The sequence below is a fragment of the Apteryx mantelli genome, chromosome 16 (genome assembly GCF_036417845.1).
Source record: "Apteryx mantelli isolate bAptMan1 chromosome 16, bAptMan1.hap1, whole genome shotgun sequence".
In the NCBI taxonomy this organism is placed as follows: Eukaryota; Metazoa; Chordata; class Aves; order Apterygiformes; family Apterygidae; genus Apteryx; species Apteryx mantelli.
The window spans coordinates 250590-264805 of record NC_089993.1 but is presented as its reverse complement, the minus strand read 5'-3'; positions in this window follow the sequence as shown (position 1 = coordinate 264805).

Below are 14216 nucleotides of genomic sequence, written 5' to 3'. Positions count from 1 at the left end.
CCTTCGTTTGCGAGGCAGCGAAGAGGTGGAGCGGTTTGCTTGTCGGCCAGGCAGCGAACAGGCGCCGTGCTTTGCTTTCTGCCACTCAGCGAATACACGTAGCGCTCTGCTTTTTGGCGAGGCACTGAACAGATGCACCGTTTAGTTTGCGAGGCGGCGAAGAGACGCGGCGCTTTGCATGCTGGCGAGGCGGCGAGCAGATCGAGTGCTTTGCTTGTTGGCGAGGCAGCGAAGAGATGCAGCGGTTTGCTTGTTGGCGAGGCAGCGAAGAGATGCAGCAGTCTCCTTGTTTGTGAGACAGCCAACATGCCCAGTGCTTGCTCCTTGTGCGAGGCAGCGAAGAGATGCAGCACTTTGCTTGTGCACCAGGTGGCGCAGTGGCATCGCGGATGGCTTTTTCTCCTGGAGGCGAAGCGAGGCAGCACTTTGCTAGTTGGCGAGGCAGCGAAGAGACGCAGCAGGCTGCTTGTTGGTGAGACAGCCAACATGCACAGTGGTTAGCTATTGTGCGAGGCAGCGAATGACCGCCGAGCAAATCGCTTTGTGCGTTCGCCGCCTCGCTGCCTAGCAAAGCGTCGTCTCCCTTGGGCGCCTAGCAAAGCTGCGCGTGCCGTCGCCCAAAAGCAAAGCGCCGTGTTCCTTGGGCGCCTAGCAAAGAAGTGCCTGCCTTCGGCGCCTCGCCGCATCGCAGCCTAGCAAAGCGCTGCGTGCCTTCGGCGCCTGGCAAAGCAGTGCGTGCCTTCGCTGCCTCACACAGCGCGGCATGCCTTCGGCGCCTCGCCGCCTAAGAAAGCGCTGCGTGCCTTCTCGCCCTCGCCGCCTAGCAAAGCTCCGCGTCCCGTCGCCGCCTAGCAAAGCGGCGTGTTCCTTCGGCGCCTAGCAAAGCGCCGTGTTCCTTCGCTGCCTCGCCGCCTAAGAAAGCGCTGCGTCCCTTTTCGCCCTCGCCGCCCAACAAAGCGCCCTGTCCCTTCACCGCCTCCCCAATCGCTTCGTGCCTTCGGCGCCTAGCAAAGCGCTGCTTGCCTTCGCCGCCTCACGCAGCGCTGCGTCCCTTCGCCGCCTCGCCGCTTAGCAAACGCCGTAGTAGCGCCGAAGGGACACGGCGCTTTTGTAGGCGCCGAAGGCACGTGGCGCCTTGCTAAGCAGCGAGGCAGCGAAGGCACGCAGCCATTTGATCGTGGTCGACGGGCTCGGGCGCCTTGCTAGGCGGCGAGGCGGCGAAGGCACGCAGCGCTTTGCCAGGCGCCGAAGGCACTCAGCGCTTTGCCAGGCGCCCAAGGACGCAGCGCTCTAGGAGGCGGCGAGGGCACGCAGTGCTTTGCTAGGCGGCGAGCGGACGTGCAGCTTTGCTAGGCAGCCAAGGCTGAGGACGCTTTGCTAGGCGGCGAAGGCACGAAGCGATTTGGGAGGCGGCGAAGGCACACGGCGCTTTTCTAGGTGGCGAGGCGGCGAAGGCACGCGCTGCTTTGCTAGGCGCCGAAGGCACGCAGCGCTTCCTTCGTTTGCGAGGCAGCGAAGAGGTGGAGCGGTTTGCTTGTCGGCCAGGCAGCGAACAGGCGCCGTGCTTTGCTTTCTGCCACTCAGCGAATACACGCAGCGCTCTGCTTTTTGGCGAGGCACTGAACAGATGCACCGTTTAGTTTGCGAGGCGGCGAAGAGACGCGGCGCTTTGCATGCTGGCGAGGCGGCGAGCAGATCGAGTGCTTTGCTTGTTGGCGAGGCAGCGAAGAGATGCAGCGGTTTGCTTGTTGGCGAGGCAGCGAAGAGATGCAGCAGTCTCCTTGTTTGTGAGACAGCCAACATGCCCAGTGCTTGCTCCTTGTGCGAGGCAGCGAAGAGATGCAGCACTTTGCTTGTGCACCAGGTGGCGCAGTGGCATCGCGGATGGCTTTTTCTCCTGGAGGCGAAGCGAGGCAGCACTTTGCTAGTTGGCGAGGCAGCGAAGAGACGCAGCAGGCTGCTTGTTGGTGAGACAGCCAACATGCACAGTGGTTAGCTATTGTGCGAGGCAGCGAATGACCGCCGAGCAAATCGCTTTGTGCGTTCGCCGCCTCGCTGCCTAGCAAAGCGTCGTCTCCCTTGGGCGCCTAGCAAAGCTGCGCGTGCCGTCGCCCAAAAGCAAAGCGCCGTGTTCCTTGGGCGCCTAGCAAAGAAGTGCCTGCGTTGGGCGCCTCGCCGCATCGCAGCCTAGCAAAGCGCTGCGTGCCTTCGGCGCCTGGCAAAGCAGTGCGTGCCTTCGCCGCCTCACACAGCGCGGCGTGCCTTCGGCGCCTGGCAAAGCAGCGCGTGCCTTCGCCGCCTAAGAAAGCGCTGCGTGCCTTCTCGCCCTCGCCGCCTAGCAAAGCTCCGCGTCCCTTCGCCGCCTCGCCGCCTAGCAAAGCGCCGTGTTCCTTTGGCGCCTAGCAAAGAAGTGCCTGCCTTCGGCGCCTCGCCGCATCGCAGCCTAGCAAAGCGCTGCGTGCCTTCGGCGGCTGGCAAAGCAGTGCGTGCCTTCGCTGCCTCACACAGCGCGGCGTGCCTTCGGCGCCTCGCCGCCTAAGAAAGCGCTGCGTGCCTTCTCGCCCTCGCCGCCTAGCAAAGCGCCGTGTCCCTTTGCCGCCTCGCCGCCTAGCAAAGCTCCGCGTCCCGTCGCCGCCTAGCAAAGCGGCGTGTTCCTTCGGCGCCTAGCAAAGCGCCGTGTTCCTTCGCTGCCTCGCCGCCTAAGAAAGCGCTGCGTCCCTTTTCGCCCTCGCCGCCCAACAAAGCGCCCTGTCCCTTCACCGCCTCCCCAATCGCTTCGTGCCTTCGGCGCCTAGCAAAGCGCTGCTTGCCTTCGCCGCCTCACACACCGCTGCGTCCCTTCGCCGCCTCGCCGCTTAGCAAACGCCGTAGTAGCGCCGAAGGGACACGGCGCTTTTGTAGGCGCCGAAGGCACGTGGCGCCTTGCTAAGCAGCGAGGCAGCGAAGGCACGCAGCCATTTGATCGTGGTCGACGGGCTCGGGCGCCTTGCTAGGCGGCGAGGCGGCGAAGGCACGCAGCGCTTTGCCAGGCGCCCAAGGACGCAGCGCTGTGCGAGGCGGCGAGGGCACGCAGTGCTTTGCTAGGCGGCGAGCGGACGTGCAGCTTTGCTAGGCAGCCAAGGCTGAGGACGCTTTGCTAGGAGGCTAGGCGGCGAAGGCACGAAGCGATTTGGGAGGCGGCGAAGGCACGCAGCGCTTTGCTAGGCGGCGAGGCGGCAAAGGCACGCGCTGCTTTGCTAGGCGCCGAAGGCACGCAGCGCTTCCTTCGTTTGCGAGGCAGCGAAGAGATGCAGCAGTCTCCTTGTTTGTGAGACAGCCAACATGCCCAGTGCTTGCTCCTTGTGCGAGGCAGCGAAGAGATGCAGCACTTTGCTTGTGCACCAGGTGGCGCAGTGGCATCGCGGATGGCTTTTTCTCCTGGAGGCGAAGCGAGGCAGCACTTTGCTAGTTGGCGAGGCAGCGAAGAGACGCAGCAGGCTGCTTGTTGGTGAGACAGCCAACATGCACAGTGGTTAGCTATTGTGCGAGGCAGCGAATGACCGCCGAGCAAATCGCTTTGTGCGTTCGCCGCCTCGCTGCCTAGCAAAGCGTCGTCTCCCTTGGGCGCCTAGCAAAGCTGCGCGTGCCGTCGCCCAAAAGCAAAGCGCCGTGTTCCTTGGGCGCCTAGCAAAGAAGTGCCTGCCTTCGGCGCCTCGCCGCATCGCAGCCTAGCAAAGCGCTGCGTGCCTTCGGCGCCTGGCAAAGCAGTGCGTGCCTTCGCTGCCTCACACAGCGCGGCGTGCCTTCGGCGCCTCGCCGCCTAAGAAAGCGCTGCGTGCCTTTTCGCCCTCGCCGCCCAACAAAGCGCCGTGTCCCTTCACCGCCTCCCCAATCGCTTCGTGCCTTCGGCGCCTAGCAAAGCGCTGCTTGCCTTCGCCGCCTCACACACCGCTGCGTCCCTTCGCCGCCTCGCCGCTTAGCAAACGCCGTAGTAGCGCCGAAGGGACACGGCGCTTTTGTAGGCGCCGAAGGCACGTGGCGCCTTGCTAAGCAGCGAGGCAGCGAAGGCACGCAGCCATTTGATCGTGGTCGACGGGCTCGGGCGCCTTGCTAGGCGGCGAGGCGGCGAAGGCACGCAGCGCTTTGCCAGGCGCCGAAGGCACTCAGCGCTTTGCCAGGCGCCCAAGGACGCAGCTCTCTAGGAGGCGGCGAGGGCACGCAGTGCTTTGCTAGGCGGCGAGCGGACGTGCAGCTTTGCTAGGCAGCCAAGGCTGAGGACGCTTTGCTAGGCGGCGAAGGCACGAAGCGATTTGGGAGGCGGCGAAGGCACACGGCGCTTTTCTAGGTGGCGAGGCGGCGAAGGCACGCGCTGCTTTGCTAGGCGCCGAAGGCACGCAGCGCTTCCTTCGTTTGCGAGGCAGCGAAGAGGTGGAGCGGTTTGCTTGTCGGCCAGGCAGCGAACAGGCGCCGTGCTTTGCTTTCTGCCACTCAGCGAATACACGCAGCGCTCTGCTTTTTGGCGAGGCACTGAACAGATGCACCGTTTAGTTTGCGAGGCGGCGAAGAGACGCGGCGCTTTGCATGCTGGCGAGGCGGCGAGCAGATCGAGTGCTTTGCTTGTTGGCGAGGCAGCGAAGAGATGCAGTGGTTTGCTTGTTGGCGAGGCAGCGAAGAGATGCAGCAGTCTCCTGGTTTGTGAGACAGCCAACATGCCCAGTGCTTGCTCCTTGTGTGAGGCAGCGAAGAGATGCAGCGGTTTTCTAGTTGGCGAGGCAGCGAAGAGACGCAGCAGGCTGCTTGTTGGTGAGACAGCCAACATGCACAGTGGTTAGCTATTGTGCGAGGCAGCGAATGACCGCCGAGCAAATCGCTTTGTGCGTTCGCCGCCTCGCTGCCTAGCAAAGCGTCGTCTCCCTTGGGCGCCTAGCAAAGCTGCGCGTGCCGTCGCCCAAAAGCAAAGCGCCGTGTTCCTTGGGCGCCTAGCAAAGAAGTGCCTGCGTTGGGCGCCTCGCCGCATCGCAGCCTAGCAAAGCGCTGCGTGCCTTCGGCGGCTGGCAAAGCAGTGCGTGCCTTCGCTGCCTCACACAGCGCGGCATGCCTTCGGCGCCTCGCCGCCTAAGAAAGCGCTGCGTGCCTTCTCGCCCTCGCCGCCTAGCAAAGCTCCGCGTCCCTTCGCCGCCTCGCCGCCTAGCAAAGCGGCGTGTTCCTTTGGCGCCTAGCAAAGAAGTGCCTGCCTTCGGCGCCTCGCCGCATCGCAGCCTAGCAAAGCGCTGCGTGCCTTCGGCGGCTGGCAAAGCAGTGCGTGCCTTCGCTGCCTCACACAGCGCGGCGTGCCTTCGGCGCCTCGCCGCCTAAGAAAGCGCTGCGTGCCTTCTCGCCCTCGCCGCCTAGCAAAGCGCCGTGTCCCTTTGCCGCCTCGCCGCCTAGCAAAGCTCCGCGTCCCGTCGCCGCCTAGCAAAGCGGCGTGTTCCTTCGGCGCCTAGCAAAGCGCCGTGTTCCTTCGCTGCCTCGCCGCCTAAGAAAGCGCTGCGTGCCTTTTCGCCCTCGCCGCCCAACAAAGCGCCGTGTCCCTTCACCGCCTCCCCAATCGCTTCGTGCCTTCGGCGCCTAGCAAAGCGCTGCTTGCCTTCGCCGCCTCACACACCGCTGCGTCCCTTCGCCGCCTCGCCGCTTAGCAAACGCCGTAGTAGCGCCGAAGGGACACGGCGCTTTTGTAGGCGCCGAAGGCACGTGGCGCCTTGCTAAGCACCGAGGCAGCGAAGGCACGCAGCCATTTGATCGTGGTCGACGGGCTCGGGCGCCTTGCTAGGCGGCGAGGCGGCGAAGGCACGCAGCGCTTTGCCAGGCGCCGAAGGCACTCAGCGCTTTGCCAGGCGCCCAAGGACGCAGCGCTCTAGGAGGCGGCGAGGGCACGCAGTGCTTTGCTAGGCGGCGAGCGGACGTGCAGCTTTGCTAGGCAGCCAAGGCTGAGGACGCTTTGCTAGGCGGCGAAGGCACGAAGCGATTTGGGAGGCGGCGAAGGCACACGGCGCTTTTCTAGGTGGCGAGGCGGCGAAGGCACGCGCTGCTTTGCTAGGCGCCGAAGGCACGCAGCGCTTCCTTCGTTTGCGAGGCAGCGAAGAGGTGGAGCGGTTTGCTTGTCGGCCAGGCAGCGAACAGGCGCCGTGCTTTGCTTTCTGCCACTCAGCGAATACACGTAGCGCTCTGCTTTTTGGCGAGGCACTGAACAGATGCACCGTTTAGTTTGCGAGGCGGCGAAGAGACGCGGCGCTTTGCATGCTGGCGAGGCGGCGAGCAGATCGAGTGCTTTGCTTGTTGGCGAGGCAGCGAAGAGATGCAGCGGTTTGCTTGTTGGCGAGGCAGCGAAGAGATGCAGCAGTCTCCTTGTTTGTGAGACAGCCAACATGCCCAGTGCTTGCTCCTTGTGCGAGGCAGCGAAGAGATGCAGCACTTTGCTTGTGCACCAGGTGGCGCAGTGGCATCGCGGATGGCTTTTTCTCCTGGAGGCGAAGCGAGGCAGCACTTTGCTAGTTGGCGAGGCAGCGAAGAGACGCAGCAGGCTGCTTGTTGGTGAGACAGCCAACATGCACAGTGGTTAGCTATTGTGCGAGGCAGCGAATGACCGCCGAGCAAATCGCTTTGTGCGTTCGCCGCCTCGCTGCCTAGCAAAGCGTCGTCTCCCTTGGGCGCCTAGCAAAGCTGCGCGTGCCGTCGCCCAAAAGCAAAGCGCCGTGTTCCTTGGGCGCCTAGCAAAGAAGTGCCTGCGTTGGGCGCCTCGCCGCATCGCAGCCTAGCAAAGCGCTGCGTGCCTTCGGCGGCTGGCAAAGCAGTGCGTGCCTTCGCCGCCTCACACAGCGCGGCGTGCCTTCGGCGCCTGGCAAAGCAGCGCGTGCCTTCGCCGCCTAAGAAAGCGCTGCGTGCCTTCTCGCCCTCGCCGCCTAGCAAAGCTCCGCGTCCCTTCGCCGCCTCGCCGCCTAGCAAAGCGCCGTGTTCCTTGGGCGCCTAGCAAAGAAGTGCCTGCCTTCGGCGCCTCGCCGCATCGCAGCCTAGCAAAGCGCTGCGTGCCTTCGGCGGCTGGCAAAGCAGTGCGTGCCTTCGCCGCCTCACACAGCGCGGCGTGCCTTCGGCGCCTCGCCGCCTAAGAAAGCGCTGCGTGCCTTCTCGCCCTCGCCGCCTAGCAAAGCGCCGTGTCCCTTTGCCGCCTCGCCGCCTAGCAAAGCTCCGCGTCCCGTCGCCGCCTAGCAAAGCGGCGTGTTCCTTCGGCGCCTAGCAAAGCGCCGTGTTCCTTCGCTGCCTCGCCGCCTAAGAAAGCGCTGCGTCCCTTTTCGCCCTCGCCGCCCAACAAAGCGCCCTGTCCCTTCACCGCCTCCCCAATCGCTTCGTGCCTTCGGCGCCTAGCAAAGCGCTGCTTGCCTTCGCCGCCTCACACACCGCTGCGTCCCTTCGCCGCCTCGCCGCTTAGCAAACGCCGTAGTAGCGCCGAAGGGACACGGCGCTTTTGTAGGCGCCGAAGGCACGTGGCGCCTTGCTAAGCACCGAGGCAGCGAAGGCACGCAGCCATTTGATCGTGGTCGACGGGCTCGGGCGCCTTGCTAGGCGGCGAGGCGGCGAAGGCACGCAGCGCTTTGCCAGGCGCCCAAGGACGCAGCGCTGTGCGAGGCGGCGAGGGCACGCAGTGCTTTGCTAGGCGGCGAGCGGACGTGCAGCTTTGCTAGGCAGCCAAGGCTGAGGACGCTTTGCTAGGAGGCTAGGCGGCGAAGGCACGAAGCGATTTGGGAGGCGGCGAAGGCACGCAGCGCTTTGCTAGGCAGCGAGGCGGCAAAGGCACGCGCTGCTTTGCTAGGCGCCGAAGGCACGCAGCGCTTCCTTCGTTTGCGAGGCAGCGAAGAGATGCAGCAGTCTCCTTGTTTGTGAGACAGCCAACATGCCCAGTGCTTGCTCCTTGTGCGAGGCAGCGAAGAGATGCAGCACTTTGCTTGTGCACCAGGTGGCGCAGTGGCATCGCGGATGGCTTTTTCTCCTGGAGGCGAAGCGAGGCAGCACTTTGCTAGTTGGCGAGGCAGCGAAGAGACGCAGCAGGCTGCTTGTTGGTGAGACAGCCAACATGCACAGTGGTTAGCTATTGTGCGAGGCAGCGAATGACCGCCGAGCAAATCGCTTTGTGCGTTCGCCGCCTCGCTGCCTAGCAAAGCGTCGTCTCCCTTGGGCGCCTAGCAAAGCTGCGCGTGCCGTCGCCCAAAAGCAAAGCGCCGTGTTCCTTGGGCGCCTAGCAAAGAAGTGCCTGCCTTCGGCGCCTCGCCGCATCGCAGCCTAGCAAAGCGCTGCGTGCCTTCGGCGGCTGGCAAAGCAGTGCGTGCCTTCGCTGCCTCACACAGCGCGGCGTGCCTTCGGCGCCTCGCCGCCTAAGAAAGCGCTGCGTGCCTTTTCGCCCTCGCCGCCCAACAAAGCGCCCTGTCCCTTCACCGCCTCCCCAATCGCTTCGTGCCTTCGGCGCCTAGCAAAGCGCTGCTTGCCTTCGCCGCCTCACACACCGCTGCGTCCCTTCGCCGCCTCGCCGCTTAGCAAACGCCGTAGTAGCGCCGAAGGGACACGGCGCTTTTGTAGGCGCCGAAGGCACGTGGCGCCTTGCTAAGCACCGAGGCAGCGAAGGCACGCAGCCATTTGATCGTGGTCGACGGGCTCGGGCGCCTTGCTAGGCGGCGAGGCGGCGAAGGCACGCAGCGCTTTGCCAGGCGCCGAAGGCACTCAGCGCATTGCCAGGCGCCCAAGGACGCAGCTCTCTAGGAGGCGGCGAGGGCACGCAGTGCTTTGCTAGGCGGCGAGCGGACGTGCAGCTTTGCTAGGCAGCCAAGGCTGAGGACGCTTTGCTAGGCGGCGAAGGCACGAAGCGATTTGGGAGGCGGCGAAGGCACACGGCGCTTTTCTAGGTGGCGAGGCGGCGAAGGCACGCGCTGCTTTGCTAGGCGCCGAAGGCACGCAGCGCTTCCTTCGTTTGCGAGGCAGCGAAGAGGTGGAGCGGTTTGCTTGTCGGCCAGGCAGCGAACAGGCGCCGTGCTTTGCTTTCTGCCACTCAGCGAATACACGCAGCGCTCTGCTTTTTGGCGAGGCAGTGAACAGATGCAGCGTTTAGTTTGCGAGGCGGCGAAGAGACGCGGCGCTTTGCATGCTGGCGAGGCGGCGAGCAGATCGAGTGCTTTGCTTGTTGGCGAGGCAGCGAAGAGATGCAGCGGTTTGCTTGTTGGCGAGGCAGCGAAGAGATGCAGCAGTCTCCTTGTTTGTGAGACAGCCAACATGCCCAGTGCTTGCTCCTTGTGCGAGGCAGCGAAGAGATGCAGCACTTTGCTTGTGCACCAGGTGGCGCAGTGGCATCGCGGATGGCTTTTTCTCCTGGAGGCGAAGCGAGGCAGCACTTTGCTAGTTGGCGAGGCAGCGAAGAGACGCAGCAGGCTGCTTGTTGGTGAGACAGCCAACATGCACAGTGGTTAGCTATTGTGCGAGGCAGCGAATGACCGCCGAGCAAATCGCTTTGTGCGTTCGCCGCCTCGCTGCCTAGCAAAGCGTCGTCTCCCTTGGGCGCCTAGCAAAGCTGCGCGTGCCGTCGCCCAAAAGCAAAGCGCCGTGTTCCTTGGGCGCCTAGCAAAGAAGTGCCTGCCTTCGGCGCCTCGCCGCATCGCAGCCTAGCAAAGCGCTGCGTGCCTTCGGCGCCTGGCAAAGCAGTGCGTGCCTTCGCTGCCTCACACAGCGCGGCATGCCTTCGGCGCCTCGCCGCCTAAGAAAGCGCTGCGTGCCTTCTCGCCCTCGCCGCCTAGCAAAGCTCCGCGTCCCGTCGCCGCCTAGCAAAGCGGCGTGTTCCTTCGGCGCCTAGCAAAGCGCCGTGTTCCTTCGCTGCCTCGCCGCCTAAGAAAGCGCTGCGTGCCTTTTCGCCCTCGCCGCCCAACAAAGCGCCCTGTCCCTTCACCGCCTCCCCAATCGCTTCGTGCCTTCGGCGCCTAGCAAAGCGCTGCTTGCCTTCGCCGCCTCACACAGCGCTGCGTCCCTTCGCCGCCTCGCCGCTTAGCAAACGCCGTAGTAGCGCCGAAGGGACACGGCGCTTTTGTAGGCGCCGAAGGCACGTGGCGCCTTGCTAAGCAGCGAGGCAGCGAAGGCACGCAGCCATTTGATCGTGGTCGACGGGCTCGGGCGCCTTGCTAGGCGGCGAGGCGGCGAAGGCACGCAGCGCTTTGCCAGGCGCCGAAGGCACTCAGCGCTTTGCCAGGCGCCCAAGGACGCAGCTCTCTAGGAGGCGGCGAGGGCACGCAGTGCTTTGCTAGGCGGCGAGCGGACGTGCAGCTTTGCTAGGCAGCCAAGGCTGAGGACGCTTTGCTAGGCGGCGAAGGCACGAAGCGATTTGGGAGGCGGCGAAGGCACACGGCGCTTTTCTAGGTGGCGAGGCGGCGAAGGCACGCGCTGCTTTGCTAGGCGCCGAAGGCACGCAGCGCTTCCTTCGTTTGCGAGGCAGCGAAGAGGTGGAGCGGTTTGCTTGTCGGCCAGGCAGCGAACAGGCGCCGTGCTTTGCTTTCTGCCACTCAGCGAATACACGCAGCGCTCTGCTTTTTGGCGAGGCACTGAACAGATGCACCGTTTAGTTTGCGAGGCGGCGAAGAGACGCGGCGCTTTGCATGCTGGCGAGGCGGCGAGCAGATCGAGTGCTTTGCTTGTTGGCGAGGCAGCGAAGAGATGCAGTGGTTTGCTTGTTGGCGAGGCAGCGAAGAGATGCAGCAGTCTCCTGGTTTGTGAGACAGCCAACATGCCCAGTGCTTGCTCCTTGTGTGAGGCAGCGAAGAGATGCAGCGGTTTTCTAGTTGGCGAGGCAGCGAAGAGACGCAGCAGGCTGCTTGTTGGTGAGACAGCCAACATGCACAGTGGTTAGCTATTGTGCGAGGCAGCGAATGACCGCCGAGCAAATCGCTTTGTGCGTTCGCCGCCTCGCTGCCTAGCAAAGCGTCGTCTCCCTTGGGCGCCTAGCAAAGCTGCGCGTGCCGTCGCCCAAAAGCAAAGCGCCGTGTTCCTTGGGCGCCTAGCAAAGAAGTGCCTGCGTTGGGCGCCTCGCCGCATCGCAGCCTAGCAAAGCGCTGCGTGCCTTCGGCGGCTGGCAAAGCAGTGCGTGCCTTCGCTGCCTCACACAGCGCGGCATGCCTTCGGCGCCTCGCCGCCTAAGAAAGCGCTGCGTGCCTTCTCGCCCTCGCCGCCTAGCAAAGCTCCGCGTCCCTTCGCCGCCTCGCCGCCTAGCAAAGCGGCGTGTTCCTTTGGCGCCTAGCAAAGAAGTGCCTGCCTTCGGCGCCTCGCCGCATCGCAGCCTAGCAAAGCGCTGCGTGCCTTCGGCGGCTGGCAAAGCAGTGCGTGCCTTCGCTGCCTCACACAGCGCGGCGTGCCTTCGGCGCCTCGCCGCCTAAGAAAGCGCTGCGTGCCTTCTCGCCCTCGCCGCCTAGCAAAGCGCCGTGTCCCTTTGCCGCCTCGCCGCCTAGCAAAGCTCCGCGTCCCGTCGCCGCCTAGCAAAGCGGCGTGTTCCTTCGGCGCCTAGCAAAGCGCCGTGTTCCTTCGCTGCCTCGCCGCCTAAGAAAGCGCTGCGTGCCTTTTCGCCCTCGCCGCCCAACAAAGCGCCGTGTCCCTTCACCGCCTCCCCAATCGCTTCGTGCCTTCGGCGCCTAGCAAAGCGCTGCTTGCCTTCGCCGCCTCACACACCGCTGCGTCCCTTCGCCGCCTCGCCGCTTAGCAAACGCCGTAGTAGCGCCGAAGGGACACGGCGCTTTTGTAGGCGCCGAAGGCACGTGGCGCCTTGCTAAGCACCGAGGCAGCGAAGGCACGCAGCCATTTGATCGTGGTCGACGGGCTCGGGCGCCTTGCTAGGCGGCGAGGCGGCGAAGGCACGCAGCGCTTTGCCAGGCGCCGAAGGCACTCAGCGCTTTGCCAGGCGCCCAAGGACGCAGCGCTCTAGGAGGCGGCGAGGGCACGCAGTGCTTTGCTAGGCGGCGAGCGGACGTGCAGCTTTGCTAGGCAGCCAAGGCTGAGGACGCTTTGCTAGGCGGCGAAGGCACGAAGCGATTTGGGAGGCGGCGAAGGCACACGGCGCTTTTCTAGGTGGCGAGGCGGCGAAGGCACGCGCTGCTTTGCTAGGCGCCGAAGGCACGCAGCGCTTCCTTCGTTTGCGAGGCAGCGAAGAGGTGGAGCGGTTTGCTTGTCGGCCAGGCAGCGAACAGGCGCCGTGCTTTGCTTTCTGCCACTCAGCGAATACACGTAGCGCTCTGCTTTTTGGCGAGGCACTGAACAGATGCACCGTTTAGTTTGCGAGGCGGCGAAGAGACGCGGCGCTTTGCATGCTGGCGAGGCGGCGAGCAGATCGAGTGCTTTGCTTGTTGGCGAGGCAGCGAAGAGATGCAGCGGTTTGCTTGTTGGCGAGGCAGCGAAGAGATGCAGCAGTCTCCTTGTTTGTGAGACAGCCAACATGCCCAGTGCTTGCTCCTTGTGCGAGGCAGCGAAGAGATGCAGCACTTTGCTTGTGCACCAGGTGGCGCAGTGGCATCGCGGATGGCTTTTTCTCCTGGAGGCGAAGCGAGGCAGCACTTTGCTAGTTGGCGAGGCAGCGAAGAGACGCAGCAGGCTGCTTGTTGGTGAGACAGCCAACATGCACAGTGGTTAGCTATTGTGCGAGGCAGCGAATGACCGCCGAGCAAATCGCTTTGTGCGTTCGCCGCCTCGCTGCCTAGCAAAGCGTCGTCTCCCTTGGGCGCCTAGCAAAGCTGCGCGTGCCGTCGCCCAAAAGCAAAGCGCCGTGTTCCTTGGGCGCCTAGCAAAGAAGTGCCTGCGTTGGGCGCCTCGCCGCATCGCAGCCTAGCAAAGCGCTGCGTGCCTTCGGCGGCTGGCAAAGCAGTGCGTGCCTTCGCCGCCTCACACAGCGCGGCGTGCCTTCGGCGCCTGGCAAAGCAGCGCGTGCCTTCGCCGCCTAAGAAAGCGCTGCGTGCCTTCTCGCCCTCGCCGCCTAGCAAAGCTCCGCGTCCCTTCGCCGCCTCGCCGCCTAGCAAAGCGCCGTGTTCCTTGGGCGCCTAGCAAAGAAGTGCCTGCCTTCGGCGCCTCGCCGCATCGCAGCCTAGCAAAGCGCTGCGTGCCTTCGGCGGCTGGCAAAGCAGTGCGTGCCTTCGCCGCCTCACACAGCGCGGCGTGCCTTCGGCGCCTCGCCGCCTAAGAAAGCGCTGCGTGCCTTCTCGCCCTCGCCGCCTAGCAAAGCGCCGTGTCCCTTTGCCGCCTCGCCGCCTAGCAAAGCTCCGCGTCCCGTCGCCGCCTAGCAAAGCGGCGTGTTCCTTCGGCGCCTAGCAAAGCGCCGTGTTCCTTCGCTGCCTCGCCGCCTAAGAAAGCGCTGCGTCCCTTTTCGCCCTCGCCGCCCAACAAAGCGCCCTGTCCCTTCACCGCCTCCCCAATCGCTTCGTGCCTTCGGCGCCTAGCAAAGCGCTGCTTGCCTTCGCCGCCTCACACACCGCTGCGTCCCTTCGCCGCCTCGCCGCTTAGCAAACGCCGTAGTAGCGCCGAAGGGACACGGCGCTTTTGTAGGCGCCGAAGGCACGTGGCGCCTTGCTAAGCACCGAGGCAGCGAAGGCACGCAGCCATTTGATCGTGGTCGACGGGCTCGGGCGCCTTGCTAGGCGGCGAGGCGGCGAAGGCACGCAGCGCTTTGCCAGGCGCCCAAGGACGCAGCGCTGTGCGAGGCGGCGAGGGCACGCAGTGCTTTGCTAGGCGGCGAGCGGACGTGCAGCTTTGCTAGGCAGCCAAGGCTGAGGACGCTTTGCTAGGAGGCTAGGCGGCGAAGGCACGAAGCGATTTGGGAGGCGGCGAAGGCACGCAGCGCTTTGCTAGGCAGCGAGGCGGCAAAGGCACGCGCTGCTTTGCTAGGCGCCGAAGGCACGCAGCGCTTCCTTCGTTTGCGAGGCAGCGAAGAGATGCAGCAGTCTCCTTGTTTGTGAGACAGCCAACATGCCCAGTGCTTGCTCCTTGTGCGAGGCAGCGAAGAGATGCAGCACTTTGCTTGTGCACCAGGTGGCGCAGTGGCATCGCGGATGGCTTTTTCTCCTGGAGGCGAAGCGAGGCAGCACTTTGCTAGTTGGCGAGGCAGCGAAGAGACGCAGCAGGCTGCTTGTTGGTGAGACAGCCAACATGCACAGTGGTTAGCTATTGTGCGAGGCAGCGAATGACCGCCGAGCAAATCGCTT